The 18,098-nt window shown below is 43.6% G+C and overlaps 1 protein-coding gene and 1 non-coding gene across 3 annotated transcripts in view; both read left to right on the top strand.

The window, feature by feature from the left end:
• Positions 1-18,098, top strand: part of Mmgt1 (membrane magnesium transporter 1) — a 56,850-nt gene that overhangs the window by 22,790 nt on the left and 15,962 nt on the right. The window contains exon 3 of one of the 2 annotated variants that reach the window (XM_052170856.1): positions 8,367-8,508. The exons of the other annotated variant lie outside the window; for it this stretch is intronic. The gene's annotated coding sequence lies outside the window, so the exon portion shown is untranslated. The remainder of the gene's footprint in view (positions 1-8,366; positions 8,509-18,098) is intronic. 2 annotated transcript variants of the gene reach the window in all.
• LOC127675901 (small nucleolar RNA SNORA48) lies at positions 5,310-5,453 on the top strand. Its single transcript, XR_007975582.1, has one exon. It is a non-coding gene; the product is annotated as a small nucleolar RNA SNORA48 (small nucleolar RNA).

The following is an 18,098-nucleotide window of genomic DNA, read 5'->3' as shown; positions in this document are numbered from 1 at the left end:
GGTGATCTTTGGTAGACTCAAGTTTTGCCTTTGGAAATTTAGAAGGAGCCAGTAGACATTGCCTAGCCACCACCTGTGGAAATTTTTGCAGCAATCAGAAAGAGTTGAGTACAATCTTCTTTTACAAGTTATGTCCCAGATCCTGTGTACCACCCTAGGACTGCTCTGTGCCTAAAATTTTCCAGTCACTGTGATATCTTGCATTCTCACACAACCCTCTCTTTTAACAACCAGTGCTGGTTGTCTTATCTCTAATACACAATTGTCTCTCCGTTTGGGTCCATGTCTCCCTAAAAATGGTCTCCCTAACTATTTTCTTGATTTTCCACCCCCCACAATTTTTTCTTATATATGAGAGCCTGCCATCCTTTTCCTCTCCCTTTCTTTTCTTCTCTCATTTAGTCACAAATACTTTTGAAATTGGACGGTTCTTCTCTATTCTTTTAGCCTCCCCGGGCATTGGTGAGCAATGATGATCAGGAAGCTCTAGCAAGTCTAAATCTGTTCTGATCAGTCTGCTTCCCACTCTTGTCCACAACCCATCCATCCTTCCCCCAGCCCTGCATTACAATGATGGTGTGAACAGGAAAAGGAGCCCAAGGCATACCCAAGCTGGAAGCCCATCCTCTGGGCTCTTTAGCACCCAGGACACATCCTGACTCCTGACTGTGGCCTACAAGAGCCTCTATTCTTCATCCCACCATCCGTTCCTCTCCTAGGTCACAACAGTTTCCTCTTTCATTCCATGGCTGCTAAACATATGCTTCTCCATCCTCTGCTGTGGTCCTTGGCACAGCCTGGAAGTCTCCCTCTACATCTACACAGTCCCCCTGTCTCCTCCTCAGCTCCACTTAGAGGACCCTTCCCAGAAAACCCAGACAGTACCCAGGTGCCTTCTCTCTCCCCCTCTCACATCTTTGATCAGTTCATTCTCCACAGAAGAGCAGCTGTTTGTGATTGCATTGTATTTTTGTATGGTGTGTGTGTGTGGGGGGAGGGGGGCGGTTCTTGTCTCTTCTGCCTCAGAATAGGTGAATTCCCTTCATCCCTAGTCTGATATTTCTAATGTCATTTCCTCATCTTGTGCTGTGCCAGGCACCAGCCAGCCAGCAGTGAACCAAAAACACAGAGGGCCAGGCAGGTGACATACACTTAATCCCAGTCGTTGGGAGGGAGAGGCAGTTTGATCTCTGTGAGGTGGGAGCCAGCTTGACCTAGTCTACATAGTGAGTTCCAGGGGAACCAGGGCTATAGGGAGAGAAAAAGAGAAGAAGACAGGAGCTGATTGTCATTCATGTTGTCCTCAAGAAAACAATGTGATGAATATGGCAGGAAGTGTCACTCCACCCCTCTGCCTGCATTCTGTCTGATGGCATAACTAGTGTCGGCAAAGATGTGCTGATTGAAAACCTGGAAGGGATTGACTAGATGAAACTGCTACCAGCGATCTCTGTATAGCTGAGAAAAGAATCAAATGTCTATTTGGGGGACTGTGCCAAATACATCCCAATAAGTCTAAGGAAAATCAATTTTGCTATCAATTAGTTAAAAAAATAAAAAGTTTGAGTAATATGAATAGTGAAAACAATTATTACTAAAAATAGGATGAATCACTCTTGTTCTTATTCAAAGTAGAAGATACTTTGCGGGATACGTCTTTTTCAAAAACAGATGTTATTGGGTTAGAGAGAACACGGCAGTTAGGAATGTACACTATTTTGCAGAAGATTCAAGTTTGTTCCTCTGCACTCACAACCACTTGTGTAACTCCTTCCCCAGAGGCTCTGACTTCACTTCTGGCCTCTGTGAGCATCAAGACACCTGTGGCTGGCGCACAGGTGCATGCACGCATGCCAACAAACAAACAAAAGTAAATCGTAAAACTTTTGTTACTCTTCTAGGTCCACATATCACAAGAAACAAAGAGTAGGATGCTTATTGAAGGGATGTGGACTAACATCCACCATGCTGTGGAGTTGCAACTTTCTCTTTCATGTGTGTCAAGAGCAGTTCTGAGGTTATCTGTAAAAGAAATGCTCCCATGATTTATTCTGGGTTCTCTTTACTTTGACTAAGAAAACATGTATTGGGCTGGAAAGATCGTTCAAAGGTTCAAAGCTGCCCTTCTAGAGGTCCTGAGTTTACCACATCTGTAATGAGTTCTGGTGCCCTCTTCTGGTGCACAGTCATACATGCAAGCAGAACACTATACATAATAAATAAATCTTTATTTAAAAAAATAGTAAACGTGTATTTTTCCTTTTCTTACTTGGTTACCCTTCACATTAGTTTCCTTACATGCAAAGGTCTCATTTAAGTGTTTTGTTTTTGTTTTTTGTTTTTCAAGACAGGGTTTCTCTGTATAGCCCTGGCTGTCCTGGAACTCACTCTGTAGACCAGGCTGGCCTCAAGCTCAGAAATCCACCTGCCTCTGCCTCCTCATTTAAGTGTTAAAATACAAATTAAATTAAATTAAATGTCATCTACCTTGTAAATACTGGTTACAAAGCTAGTGGATGCATTAATTGACTTCTGCATCCTCTTTATCTTCCATTGGGATTTCTATCTGGGTCACTTTGACACCTCACCAAGAGTTGATCAGTGGAAGCAGTGGTGTTAAATAGCCTACAAACCCCCAAATTGTGACCACCTGGCACTTTATAGAAAAAAAACATACCCAAACATTGTCATAGCTAAGCAGTCCCCGATGGGCCCATTACTTGTGCCACCATAGGACAATAAATTCCCCTAGTTCACCAATCCCACAATGACCCAAAGCACTGCAGGTGGTATCACAAGCCCCGACCTGGCCTCAACCCCACAACCTCCACCATGTGCACTGTTTTATTTCTGGCAGGTGAGCAGAGAGAGCTTAGTGGGTAAAGCTGAGTCCATCTTAGCCATGCAAGTGGGATTTTTAAAAATTTTATACATTTCTTATGTATGTTGTGTGTGTTTGTGTCTATGTGTTTGGGTACATGAAGACCACAGACTTGCTGTGGAGCTCAGAAGACAGCTTGCTGGAGGCAGCTCTTTCTTTCTGCCGCAAGGATGCCTAACTCTGGTAGCAAATGTCACTGAGCCTTGTCACTGGCCCTCAACACATATTTCTATATTTATTTGCACCTGCAAGTTTCCATGAAAATTTATTTTTTAATCTTTTGTACGTACATTTTACTTTCCATCACATGTCTTACATATTACATGTATTTTAGGTCTTGGTTTTGAAGTTTAAAAGAAAACTTTTAATTTGGAGTATTTATATACAGATTACAAAACCTGAAAATATTATAGCCATTTCATAATGTTATCCCAACTTTCCTTAAGAAACAACCGGGTTTTGTTGCTGGATATTGGTGAAGTTTCCTAGAATGTTGCAGCTTTTAAAAATGCCTTCCTGAAGCTAAGGAAAAAACACCATCATTTTTTCTAGTGTCAGAAGTTTCTGTCAGTAAAGTCTTGGATTCTTATAGGAATTATCTTTAAATACACAGTTGATTTTCTTGTTTACCTACTTGTGAGGGGTATATAATCAACTCACCTGGCTAAAGATATTACAGTCTTGGTTTCTGCAGTAGATTGAAATGTCATATCTGGTATTTATAGCTGCCTTCCTCCCTACCCGGCCCTTAACCAATACCTTATCTGTTCATGGATCTTGGCCAGACAGAATGAACTCAAACATTTATCCCTGAATGCTCTGGCCATTAGCCGTCTACTTCAACTTTTACTCATTGCCCTAAATCACAAACCAGAGTTTTATGGGCTAAGAAGAGTTCTAACCTTACCATGCATTCTCCTCTGTAACCCCCTTTGAAGTGCCAATGCAACTTGTATTTAACAGTCTGGTTCAATCACCCCAGAGCCTTCTTTGCCAGTTTATGGAGAAGGATGAAGAATCCAAAGTAGCCAGCTGGACGTGTCTACGTCCCTTTCAATGGAATCATTATTGTTTTCCACAGCCAGATATTTTCTCTAATTGAAACCAAATTTCTAATTCAGAAAGGCATTTTTATGTATGAATGTTTTGCTTGCATGTGCATTATTTGCACCATGTGTATGCAGTGCTCAAAGAAGCCAGAAGAGGGCATCATATCACTTAACTGGTATTACAAATGGTTGTGAGCCACCATGTGTGTGCTGGAAATTGAACCTGGGTTCTCTTCAAAAGCAACAAGTACTTCAACCACCTATACACTCCCCCAAGATTTAAACCTTGATTAGATATGTAGAATTACTGTATTTGGACAAATTTACAAGCTTTTCTTCTTTATGTGTACATGCATGTTCACATGTATACATGTGTGCACATCCTCCTTGAGCAGATCACACTCCACCTTATTCTTTGAGTCAGGATTTCTCAATGAAAAATATTTTTCTGTCCAATCAAACCACTTTCTAACTCTTTTGTTTGATGAGTGTCAAGGCCAAAAGATGATCATTTTATCTTTGCAATTATGAACCTTCACAGTTATGAGTCTTTAGCAGTTTTTACAGAGGCTGTGCTCCTTTATATCTCATTCTCCATTTTGTGTAGTGAGAAAATGGCTATCAGAGAGGTTTAGAGTTTCATGAAGCATATGCTGTTTATTTTTATTTAGGAGAGACTTGAGCTAGGCAATTCAAGTAAATAGTTTAGAGATTTCTTTGTGGTTTATGTTGTCTCCATCACAAATAATCCAGTCAAAACTTTCCAGAATTTTAGAGGCTAAGGTATGTGTGTGTGTGTTGTTGTTGTTGTTGTTATGCTTGTTTTTTACTGCTTGATTATTTAGCTCAAGCTAATCTCAAACTTACTATATAGATTATGTCACCTCAAATTCAAGTGACCTTTTTATCTTGACTTTTTTTTTTTTTTTTTGGTTTTTTTGAGACAGGGTTTCTCTGTGTAGCCCTAGCTGTCCTGGAACTCACTCTGTAGACCAGGCTGGCCTCGAACTCAGAAATCCGCCTGCCTCTGCCTCTTAAGTGCTGGGATTACAGGAGTGCGCCACCACGCCTGGCTTATCTTGACTTTCTAATGCCTCAGCCTCCTAAATTCTGGAATTACAAGTATGTGCCACTTGGTCAAACTATAGCACAACTATTGTAGAGTCTAGACTTAATTATAACTTTTTGTTCAGAAAATTCAGAAATCTCTGAGACATTTATACCTTGAGTCAAGGCTAGACCCGTATTCCTTGTGTAGATTTCTAAATTTCACATTTAATTGGTGAGTAACACTGTAGAATCTGTGACTGGCCAAGAAAAGATGTCACACTCTGGGCATTCATCTCCTAATATTTATTGATTAAAAAATAAAATGAAATCGCCTCTGGCAATGGGCAAAGAGGCACCTTGTTGGTGATGATTTTCTTCTATCAGTCAAGGGCAGGGCAGGTGGCAGCTCTTTGTTCATCCTAACTTGATGCCTGGCTTGGTTGCCAAAGCTGCCTTATGCCTAGGACTCATAAAAATCAAAATAAATCAAATAAACCTTTGCATCGAAGCACAGAAGGAAGACTGAGATGTGTGGCCCATCAAGCTAGCCACAGACCTGTCCTCCAGCACAGGCCAGCCATAAACCCCTGTTTGTCACTACGCCACATAGCATGGATGGAGGATGCCACCCAGGGTGCATGCCAGCCTTGTGGCCAGTCTGCAGCGGGACTCATCACAATGTGTGAGTCTGTGGTGGTCAGACGGGAGAGGAAGAGAAGCTTGGGCATTGTGGAGAGAGATGGGACTGGAGACTCGGGGTGAAGAGGAGGAGCCTGCTGTGAGTGCCAAGCTCTGTCACCTGGGGCCATGGTGAGGTCCCAACCCAAGCTGCCACTGAGGGCCAGCTCTGAGTCAGTGGCTAAGCAGCACAGCTGCAGGGGTTGCTGTTGATAATCGTGGCTCATATTACCACTAGAGAACTTGGGAATGTCCCTGGTCCAAGAAGCTGCCAGGGACCACATGACTGTCCAGAGGCTATGCATAATGGCCTCATCCCTGGCTGGTGCTCTGCAGAGCTGGGCCCATCTCTCACCAGTGGCAACACTTGGGGAGCAGGCCCTGTGCCTTGCCCAGGCAGTATAGTGGAGCTGGCCCTGGTGGCAGGGGTGTGGGCGAACTGGCCCTGAGGACATGATATACAAACCATCACAGTGTGTGTGAGAGTTGACCCTGTCACTGTTCTGCTGCAGGGTGACATAAGCACAGGGGTGATGGGCCCCTACCCCCACCCCCACCCCTGCTACCCCTCACCACCTCTGGCACTCAGGAAAGCTGCCCACAAGGTCATGAGCTTCAGAGAGCTAGCCCTGCCCCTCCGCAGCTGCAGTACTCAGGAAAGCAGGCCCTGCACCTCACCTGGACAACACAACGGAGATGGCCCTGATGACAAAGACAACAGACAACGGTGAGCCATCCCCGAGAGAGTGAGATCCAGCTCCCCACAGGCTGCAGCACTTGGGACAGTGGAGCCCGAACCTTGATTGGGCAGTACAGTGGGGCTGACTCTGGCATCCTGCAAGTCAGCCTCCCTGAGGGCAGGAGAGCAGGAGAGCTGACCCTGTCTCCTGCAGGTGGCAGCATTGGGTGGCCTAGGCAGAACAGTACTGGAGAGCTTGCCCTGGTGGTGTGGATAAGGGAGAGCCCGTGCACCGACCAGCTCTGTTACGGCCCAGACCCAGGTCCAGGGCTCTGAATTGGCTCACCCCAGAATCTATATCATCTGCTAATAGTTAGGATGTATGAAAGGGCCAGTCCTGCTGTTCCAAAGCTGCAGGATTTCCATGACACAAGGCAGCCACAGGTTAACCAACAGGAATCCCAATGAGGATAGATAGTCCTGATGAGAACTGATGGTGTCCCAGAAGCCAGAGATCTCAAAGCAGTCCAATGCCTCATTGCAGTAAACATTTGCAAGTGAAGACGTAGACAGAGGGATAGACTGTGGGACACATTGTGATGTACTGCAGTTTCCACTATGAGATATATTCTATGCTGGGGTGTGTGTGTGTGTGTGTGTGTGTATTTTGGTAAGGAGATTGCAAGGGTGAAGAGTGGATATGAGGGGATAGGAACATGAAGGAACTAGGGTGCATGTTGTGAAACTCACAAAGAATTAATGAAAAGGTAAAAATAATGAATAAATAAATAAATAAATAAATAAATAAAATACTTTATTCTAGTTAACTTGCTAATAAAAAAATCCCACACAGCTGGTATAATGAAGCCACTCCAATACAGTCCGAAATGCTATACCTCCCAGTGAGCATCTACACAGTTAGAACAGCCCTTCTGAAACAGTGGGCCACCACTTAGGCTTTCTTACTTCCACTATTAATTATCTATTTATTCACTTGTTTGCCAGGAAAAAAAACTATGATGGAGTTTGTCTTTGTTATGATTTCTGTTGCTGTGATGAAATACCATGTCCAGAATCAACTTGGAGAGGGTAGGGCTTATTCCACTTAGGTTTCCATATCACAGTTCATCATTAAAAGTAATCAGGACAGGAACTCAAGATGGGCAGGAACCTGGAGCCTGGAGCTGGTGCAGAGGCCATGGAGTGTGCTGCTTTTACTGGCTTACTCCCCATGGCTTGCTTGCCCTGCTTTCTTATGGAACCCAGGACCACCAGCCCAGGGGTGGCTCCATTCACAGTGTGCTGGGCACTCTTCCATCAGTCACTAATAACAACATGTCCTACAGGCCTGCCTATAGCCTGATCTTATGGAGACATTTTCTCATTTGGGGATCCCTTCTCTCAGATGACTCTAGCTTATGTCAAGCTTATGTCTAGCCTGCGCAGGTTTGAAACAAGGGGGAAAAAACCAACCTTTCTATGCCCTTTCATGACACATGTGTCCTTTGGCTGGCATGCAGGCCTTTCTCATCACCCCATCCCCTCAAATGTCCTCCTTTCTATAATATCTGCATGCTTTGAAGACCTGGTGAGGTGAGGATAACCTTCCAGACTTTAGCCAAAGTAGCCCAGCAGACCACTAGTTAATTGTTCTGTACTCTAAAACCATGCCAGATTGCAATAAGGTCAAACCATCTTTCCACGGTCTAGATAGGAAGATGTTCACAGTCTCCGTGTCACTAGCTTGAAGGAAAATATCTAGCTAGAAAGCAACATGCAAGGAGTGTGTTCCACATTAGCCTCTGACTTGGCAAGAAAATTCGATTTTCAAAGGAGGGTGAGGAACTGGAGAGATGGCTCAGTGGTTAAAAGCACTGACTGCTCTTTCAGAGGTCCTGAGTTTAATTCCCAGCAATCACATGGTGGCTCACAACCATCTGTAATGAGATCTGACGCCCTCTTCTGGTGTGTCTGAAGACAGTGACAGTGTATTCATATACATAAAATAAATAAATCTTTTTGTTTAAAGGAGAGCAAAATGGAGGCGACGGAATGTTTCTCATGACAGTGAAACAAAAGGGAAATGACTGCAGAAGCCAAACGAACGAACGGTTGTTCCTGGAGTCAGACCCTAACATCCATGGGAGGAACTGGCTAGAAAGGAGGAAACGGTAAGATAAAAGCTGTGTGTGGATGGCATCCCCACATGGCACATCCTACTCTTGGTTCAGAAAAAGAGAAAAATTCACAATTACTGATAACGGCTCTATTTAAGACACTGTGGTCATTAGGGAAAATTGTGCTTCTGAGCTGCTTGAATTGAGAAAAGCTTTTCAATGGGCATAGAAAGGAACCCCCTACTGATTGGCTTCTGAGGCTCTGGCATATGGATGTGAATGGAATCTGCTTTGAGCATCTTGCTGCTTTGAGCATCATGCTGGCAGCATGATGATTTCTCTTTTTCTCCAGCAATGCCTGCAGAATCCCCACTTGTATGAGGGGAATCACTCGCTCCTTAAGGACTGGCTCATTCTGCCTTCCAATGTATCAATACATGTTCCTGATTAGATGAGACCCTAGATGAGGGGGATCAGGTGATGTCATGGGAACTGAGGATGTAGGAGGAAGCTTTTGATGCCTATTTATTAGGCCAGATGAAACTGTGCTTACTAAGACCCCTCTCAGTATTTAAAGCAACAGGGCCTCAGGAGAGGTACTGATCTCTACTGGCTTTATGAAGCCCTCTAATGGAGCACAAGACCTATGGGGTGGAGAAAGCTCTGGTTAACCCAAATGACCTGAATTGCTGCACAAACCAATGACTCCGTATTAAGGCAGTCAAAGGAGGGACACAAAAATGGAAAACAACCTAGAGTTACCCATTCTAGTGACCAGGAAACAAACACAGTGGGACTTGTACCATGCTGGTTTGTCACAAGGTACAATTGATAAGAAACTCATTGCTATCTTAGTAAGGTAGAAGGTAGGAAGGCACATATTCTATCTGTGATGCCTTCTCATGCTAGAATCAAAGCATCTTATATGCCAGACACTCCACAGGGGAGCCATACAGGGCAACTGGAGGTGCCACATGGAACTGCGATCATATTGGCCTTCTACTAATATAAAAGCCACATGGGATTTGTTGACCAATGAGATAGAGTGCACATCAGTTTGTGGGCATTTCCCCTTAGATGGAGGGCAATAGGAAGCTGTCAACAGATATGGAGAGCAAACAGTCCAAGAAGACTTAGTTAATTCTAGCATTGGGAAACTAACCCTCTCCATGCTCTTTTGTAAGTGTACTGCTTATATTTTCCCCCTTGATGGACTCCTAGGGGTGGAAGTGGTGCTGAAGAATAGTGTACACACAAAAAGTCAGAAAATTTATCCCGAACACATAAGTAAATATAATAACTGTGAAACAGTAACTTTCAACTGGGTATAACGGAAGCCTGTAAAGCTGCCTGCCCACACAGGATAGTTACCATCAACAGTGCAGACTGCCGGGGCCTATAAGGAAATAATGACAATCATCAAACCATTTAAAGATAGTGGGAGTGGGGCTTTCCTGGGCCTGCCCTTGGGAGTCTTCTCCCCCTACTAGGTTGCCTCATCTAGCACTGATATGAGGGTTCGTGTCTTATTGCACCTTGCTATAGAATGTTCAATTCATATCACTTGCAGGCCTACTCTTTTCTGAAGGGGAAAATGGAGGAGCTCTGGATCTGGGCAAGAGGGGAGGTGGGAGGAGTCTTGAACAGAGGAGGGAAGAAAGACTGTGGTTGGGATGTATTATATGAGAGAGGAAGAAAGAAAAGAAAAATAAAACACTTAAAAAGACAAAAGCACTTGTTTACCCTGAAGTTCCATAAAAGCAAAAGAAGTCTCTGAGCAGTAAAGAAGGCATGCAGCTCCTGGGGAATGGCTATGGAGTATCGGAAGCGAAATTCACTGGTACCCATTCTCTTCTCATAGAACAGCCAATATAAGTGATGGATGGGGCCATGTGCTTGTTTACATCTTGCTAATGTTTCTTCTAATATTCCTTTAACCTGAGTCCCATGACCAGTGCACATTCACCTGCAGTAGATAACACTGGAACTTCATAGCATCTCCCTATGGTTATATACAAATCCCACTACTTGCAATGTGATACTGACACAGGACTTCACTTTGTCATCCTACACACTCATTAGAAAAAAAAATCATACAGTATTGTAGTGGCTGTCCCTGGTTGTCAACTTGACTATATCTGGAATTCATAGCCACTATGCTTCAAGATCTCCATGCCAAGATCCAGGTCAGAAACTTATATCTCTGAGCCTCCAGATTAGGATCATAGGTGAGTCTTCCAATTCCAGATTGTAGTTCATTCCAGACTAAGACAAGTATGTACACAATGTTATAACCTCTGAATATTTTACAAATGTAGAAAAACACCTTATATAGATTAACATCCCATCATTGCTCTCACAGACATACATTAATTCATATGAAAGTGAGTACCTTTTTATTTTTTAATTTTATTTTTATTTTATGTGTATGGGTATTCTCACAGTGTGTGTTGAGTTGAATGAGAAGCCCATCCTCATAGGTTCATATATTTGAATATTTGGTTCTAGTTATTGGCACAGTTTAGAAAGGATCATGAAATGTATCCTTGTTGGATGATGTGTGATATTGGGGGTGGGTTTTGAAATTTCAAAGGCTGGTGCCATTCCTAGAGACGCTCTCTGCCTCATGTGTGTGGATTGAAATGGGAGCACCCAGCCACTGCTTCAGTGCCACGCCTGCCTTCCTACTGTAACCCTCTGGAGTTATGACGCCAAAATTAAACTCTGTCCTCTATAGGTTCTCTTGGTCATGGAGTTTTGTCACAGCAACTGAAAAGTAACCAAGACTCTGTAGGCATCTCTGTGTATCATGTATGTACCTGGTGCTCATGGAGGCAGGCAGAAGAGGGTAGTGGATTCCCTGGAACCGAAATTACATATGTTCTGAGCCATCATGTGTGTGGTCCTCTGGAGCAGGTCTTCTGGGAGAGCACCCCGTGCTTGTGACTGCCCAGCTATCTCTCCAGCTGCTTCCTCCTCCTCTTCCTCTTCCTGCTCTTCCTCCTCCTCCTCCTTCTTTTCAGCAGCATGTATCTACATGTATTTCTATGAGTTCTAGATATGGGAATTATCTTAATGGGATTTCTATTGCTCTGATGAAACACCATGGCCAAAGCAACTTGGAGATAAAAGGGTTTATTTCAGCATATAGTTCCACATCACTGCCTATCATCAAAAGAAGTCATGACAGGAATTCAAACAGGGCAGGAGCAGAAGCTATGAAAGAGTGCTGCTTACTGACTTGCTCTTCATGCCCAGCCTGCTATCTTATGGCACTCAAGACCACTAGCCCATGCATCAGTCACTAATTAAATAAATCCAATACAGCCTTTCCCACAGGGCAGTCTGGTAGAGACATTGCTAAATGACAAGATTTTCCTGGGAAGACACTACACACACACACACACACACACACACACACACACACACACACACACACACACACGGCTGCTCACCCTGGATAAGGAGTCCATGACAGTCTAAAATTCAGATACCACCAACGTCCAGCTTTGTAAATCAGTGAATTTTGAGGGGATTCGTTACAGTAATATGGGAGGGGTTACTTACAGGAACAAAACTGACTCAAAGTCAACTGCATTACTAAAGCCCACCCGGGCATGGGTGACAACTTATAAAGCCTCACAAAGCTGGACCTGGAGCACACTGCACAGGTAGCTCAGCAGGTTGGAGAGTCCTTTCCAAGTGACTCATTGGGTCTAAACCTCTTCCACAAAACTCAGCTGCTCTGCTCACAGACTCTTCTACACAGTCTGTCTTCTGAGAGGACTCTCAGCAGCTTGGCCCGTTTACCCTTGCAAAAGAGAAACTTAGTGAATCTGGTCAGTTTGGGGGACTTCCTGAGGCTGTTTTGAGTTATTTCCCATCTATTAAGGAGCTTCCTGATGAATGATTTAGCATCAGAGCAAACTGCTGCACAATATAATTTTCTCAGTTGAGGTTCTTCCTTGCCAAAACACTCTAGCTTATATCAAGCTAACATAGAAACTAGCCATCACAGGCACATTTTTGTACATTATCTAGTGCAAGATGTCTGTGCTTTATCTATCTAACCTGATATAAGAGGAACATGTGGGATTGGACCAAAAGCCTCAAGAGGCTTTTGAGTAAGACAAGATTCTTGTAGCACCAACTGAATAGTTATATGTTCCAGGGCCCCAGTACCCATTTGTTTTAAGATTGCAGAGCCCTAAGGACCAAGGCTGGGGGTGATGGCAGAAACAGGCTAAGCAGATTGTTCTGATGGGGTTTGGGTTCCACTCATGGATAGAGGTAGGAAATGCATCTACAGCACAGGAGTAGCAACTGCTAGTTCTATATGAAACCCTGCAGCAGGGGGACTTGATCACTGAACCTACGCCAGTAGCAGTAAAATATAGAGATGGACTGAAAGTCTCCTGGCCCACCCCTCTATAAAAGTGACACTACTATCTGTAACTCTGGTCCCAGAAGATCTGACTTCTTTTGGCCTCCACAGGCAACAAACATGCACATAGTACACAGATATACGTGCAGGCAGAACACACAATCACATATAAAAAATCCTGGGGCCCAATTGAAACTGCGTAGGGGGATGGATAGTAGGATCAGTGCTGACATACAAGGAAAGACCACTAGCTTTTCCACAGACAATTGTTCTATCTTCGGGAGTGTAGCTTTATGGGTGACACACGTATAAGAAAGCACTTATATAGCTGCTTGCTGGGCCAACTGTTATAAAAGCAAGCAAAGTACAAACTAAGCCAGAGCCACTAACAATCTTCCGAATGGCTTCCATAACACAGAAGCTCAGGGCCTCCTGTTGTCACCAAAACCTGATGTCTTCACAAACATGTGAGCCATCTGCTGATCAAAATATGAAGAAGTTCTCCATTGGGTTACATGTGAAATCAGGGTACAAATGGAGCAGGGCACAGCACAGGTTGGAAAACAGCAACATTTACAGGCATTCCTGAAAGTATATTCCTGAAGTATAGAGGGATGTTACCTGTAGTGTTTAACACCTGAACCTCGTCTCTGGCTGTGCAGCCTTGAAGGAGCATTATACTAGCCGAACAGTATGCAAATAGATCAATATGCCCAGTAAGCGATTGACAGGCAGATTGGCTGGAGCTTCAGCCAGTGGATAAGGAATGCAGATGTGCCTTCCTATGTAAGTATTGTCACAGGATTCCTCTAAGTTTTCTTACATTATATTTCTTATAATAAATTAAATTTCTTATAACAGGCAACTCGTTAAACTACAGGTAACACCCAGCTCAGGGTTATTAAATAGGTGTCTGCAAAGGATTAATAAGAGCAACACCCATTTCACAAACACTGATGTACAAGTTTGGACAACCACTCAAAACATTAAAAAAAAATATAAAAACCAATTTTGGACAACCAAAGAGGATATTTTGGATAGGAGACAGAGGAGATAGACAGGGCCACTTTACTACATTATCCAATACATTTGTATTCTATCTGAACATACATTTTATCCACAGTTTAGCATGTGCTGTTTATTTATGCTGACCTAGCCACAACCCCAGTTCAGATACCTTGGAGGAGTCCAAAGCTGGTACCAGCAGATACTGCCTAGATTCAGGGACTCTAAGCACCTGAGCCCAGTCATCCAGAGAAGAGATAAGAGTTTAGGGGAAGATAACAGGAGACGCACAGGTGTGCTCGGCCCAGAGATGTGGCTGATTAGCTCACCAAAGGAGAGACTGAACTGTCTACCCATCCTCTCCCCTTCTAACGTTCACGGACTGGAGATAAGATATAAGGAAATCTTTAAAAGATAGTCATCCTTAGGCCAGCAAGATGGCTCAGTGAGTCAAGGCTCTGGCAGCCAAGTGTGGTGGCTTAATTTCCATCTCCCGGAACCCACATGCTGGAAGGAGTGAACCGACTCTGGTAAGTTCTTTTCTGACATTCACATGCTCTCCCTGGTAAACACATTCTCACAAATAACACACACACACACACACACACACTCAAAGGAACACACCACTGAAAAAAACAAAATAAAAATGTAAGAATCTTCTCTCTTACCAGATTGCCAGCTCTATTCTATGAATAAATGCAACTTAAAGGTCAAATTCATGTCTCCCTTCACTAGCATTTGCAGGAAGAGTCCCCACAATTTCTGATATTCCAGTTGAATCTTTACTTGCCTTGTAACGTTAGAGACTATTTTGATGGTTTTGTGAAAGGGCTGTTAACAGCAAGAGAAAAAGGCATCTTGTATGGTTAAAAAAAAATGCTTTCCAGGAGCTGGAGAGATGGTTCAGTGCTTAAGAGCATTGGCTGCTCTTCCAGTAGTCCTGAGATTAATTCCCAGCAACCACATGGTTGCTCACAACCATCTGTAATAAGATCCAGTGCCCTCTTCTGTCATACATGCAAATAGAACACTCACATATATACATAAAAATTAAAATAATAATAACAATAATAAATGTTTTTAAACTATGCTTTCAAAACCGTAGGTTATTAAATAAAAATCCCACATCAGGGTGACCTATGAGTCATTTAACCAGGGAAGCAGTCAAGATGCTCTGTACACTATAAAGGTACTGTTACTGTTACTTCAGCCAGTTGCATGCCCAAACCAAGCATGCATGAGGCCTGGATTCAATCCCCAGCACAGATATGTATATACCAATGTATAGGACAAACTATCCCTGGTAATAGCTCCTATATGCATACATATATACATACATTCTCTTTTGTTTTGAAAAACTTTAAATGGCAGGCTGGAGAGGTCGCTCACTGGTTGAGAGCACTGGCTGCTTTTTCAAAGGTCACAGGTTCAAATCTTGGCACCCACATGGTACTTCACATGTCTGTAACTCCTGGCCAGGGGATCTGACTCCCTCACATAGACATACATGGAGGCCAAACACTGATGGAAATAAAATTTAAAATTAAAAAAAAATAATCCTTACATGGCTTAAAAACTTATTAATGATGTAGGTTTGTAAATGTCTATGATGCTTCTGCAGATCACCTGGGCTTTCTGTTGGGCAATGCAGGTCATATACTCTTGATTGGTATTTGTCCCAGGAGTGAGCATTCATTGTTGCTGTTCATACACTGGCATAGTGTCCCAGTGTTTAGCCCTTGGCATTCAAAATGAAGTTGATCATGTAAATCCCTCTCTGAGGAAAAAAAAAAAAACATTAAAAAAGTGTTGTAAACCAAAGTAACTGCCAAAGGGAGAAAAAAACTGGGGGTGATGTGTAGGGAGACTAGTCCTCCAAATTTAGCCAATGAGAGACTATTTTTCAGTGGTTACCATTTAGTTGTTCTGTGCCCCAAGGCTACATTCCACATTGCAGCAAAACAAAGCCAGCCCTTCCAGGGGCCAACAAGGTTCACGAGACCCTCAATATGTCTGCTAAGGACGAGGCTAGAGTCCAGTCTTCTCAAAGTCCAGCTTGTACTTTGCCTGTGCTGATCTCTACAAAACATGACTGACCAAGCTAGGCTATGGGTGCAGCGGGATTGAGTGGAAAGCCGGTAGGGACAGCAACTTCAGTGAGAAAATCCATGCGGCATTTTAAAAGATCTAATAAACACATGTGCTTGTCAAGCTGGTCTTTTAAGGAATTCGAATTCAGAATGGGGCGATTCTTCTGTGTCTCCCTGGGAAAAATCGTGTAACGTGGTAAAATGTTTAGGCTAAACAGACACACACACACACACCTATAACAAAAGTCTAAGTGCAGCCCACTCCTGAAGTAGTTTGATACTTTCCTACACAAAATGCAACACTAAAGTTGACTGCTGTAAGCTGGCCCCTTGAATAGTTAAAAGAGTAGGATTCTTTGCTTCTACATACTTCATCTACAAAGCTGTATTGTCCTCCTGGTCTATAGGGCAACCTCTGAGGTCACTGCACCCAAACTGGAAAGTTCCTTTTGCCTTCTGTCCCTAATCTTCCTTTGCCTAATCTTTAAACAACCTATCCTTCTGACATAGAATTCTTTAACACCCCCTAACCCCCGCCCCGCCCCGCCTCTCCTCGGCTCATATGATTAAAGTTTTAGAAAAGAAATGTGCTTGAATGTAAAGAAAATGCAGGTGCTGGCCCCAGGAGGCCACCCAGTTCCCAATAGACTAGAAGGCACTAGAAGGGACACGTGCAGTGTAGACAAAGGCCACTCCAAGCTCGAGGATTTCTTGAGATTGTCTGGAGGATTTCGGGCCCATTGTCTCATTTTAGCCTGATGGATTTTAGAAAAGCCCCTTTGAATTCTTCCATTCTCTTGTTGCAAGATGGTGATTTGAGAAGGAAAACTATTCTCCTCAGGGCTGACCTTGACCAGATCGAGCCTGAACACTGACCAGCAGAAGCTTTCAATCCCAAGAGCAGTGAGACTGCAGGCACCACCAGGGCTCAGAGATGCCCAGCACGACCCTGGCACATTTTTTTTAAACTTGGCCGATGTGCTTTGGGGCATCTGTCTTGCACTTAAGAGTGTCTGTCCCTTGTTTATCCCCCTGACCTTCAGAATTCCCCCACTGGAGCATCACAGCAGCCCGATCTTAGTACCTTCACCTCTGAGATACGCCTGCTTTGCACTTTGAAGTTTCCTTCACTGGCAGAGAATTGGCAAGTTCCAACTGGTCACAGCCTCCATGATCCCCGACATCAAAGCCGAGATAGACTCTTGCAGATAGTAAAATCTCACTCTCAGTTGTTCCTTTCACTCAAATGGACCCGTTACCTGCAAATATTTTTGTCCAAGGACAAAAACATTACTCCTGTGCTTTACTGTTCTGCAAAAGTAGGGAGTCCTAGAAAAAAAAAGGAATGGGAGAGAAACTTTGGAGTTCAGAACTTAGGAGGCCTGCATGATACTCAGAAAGGAAAGTGGGAGTCTCATTTTTAGGACCTTCGGCGTGTGAATAGGTACTTGCCTTCAGAGCCATAAAGGGAATAGAAATCAAAAGCACAATGAGATAGCCTTTCACCTTACTGGGGTTAACACACATTGCAGATGGCATGAAGAAATGAGAACGCTCAGACAGAGCCAGGAGGAACGTGAAGCAGTGTGGCATCATTAGAAAAGAGTGACATTTTGAGAGAGAGTAGAGCTAAAGTTATCAAATGGCCCAGCAATTATACTTTTTGGTATAATTCAAGAGAAGGGGGAGATTTGTCCACATAAAGACTTCCTCATGAACATTGGCAGAGAGGGAGCAGCCAGTCAGCACTTGCTGCTAAGCCAAAGACCTGAGCTTGACCTCAGGACCCCTGTGGTGGAAGGAGAGAATTCTCAGAAATTGTCCTCTGACTTTTACATGTGTGCTTGACATGTCCCTAACAAATACATACATGTGAAAAATAAATTGCAAGGCAAATTGGCAGAGTCCACATTTGTTTCAAATTTCATACACTGGTGCACGTGCATGTGCCCATGCACCTGTGTGCATCTGGAGAGATGGCTCAGCAATTAAAAGGACGTGATGTTCTTCCAGAAGTTCCCAGTTCAGTTCCCAGCTGCCACATGAGGCCGTTTATAATTGTAACTCCACAGCTGGCCTCTGCAGGCATCCACGTGCATATGCCTACATGCTAACAAACATACACACGTGTGATGGTTCGAATATGAATGACCCTCACAGACTCG

Source organism: Apodemus sylvaticus, chromosome X (assembly GCF_947179515.1).
Source record: "Apodemus sylvaticus chromosome X, mApoSyl1.1, whole genome shotgun sequence".
Classification (NCBI taxonomy): Eukaryota; Metazoa; Chordata; class Mammalia; order Rodentia; family Muridae; genus Apodemus; species Apodemus sylvaticus.
The sequence above is the reverse complement of the archived record's forward strand: the minus strand, read 5'-3'. Positions and strand labels throughout refer to the sequence as shown.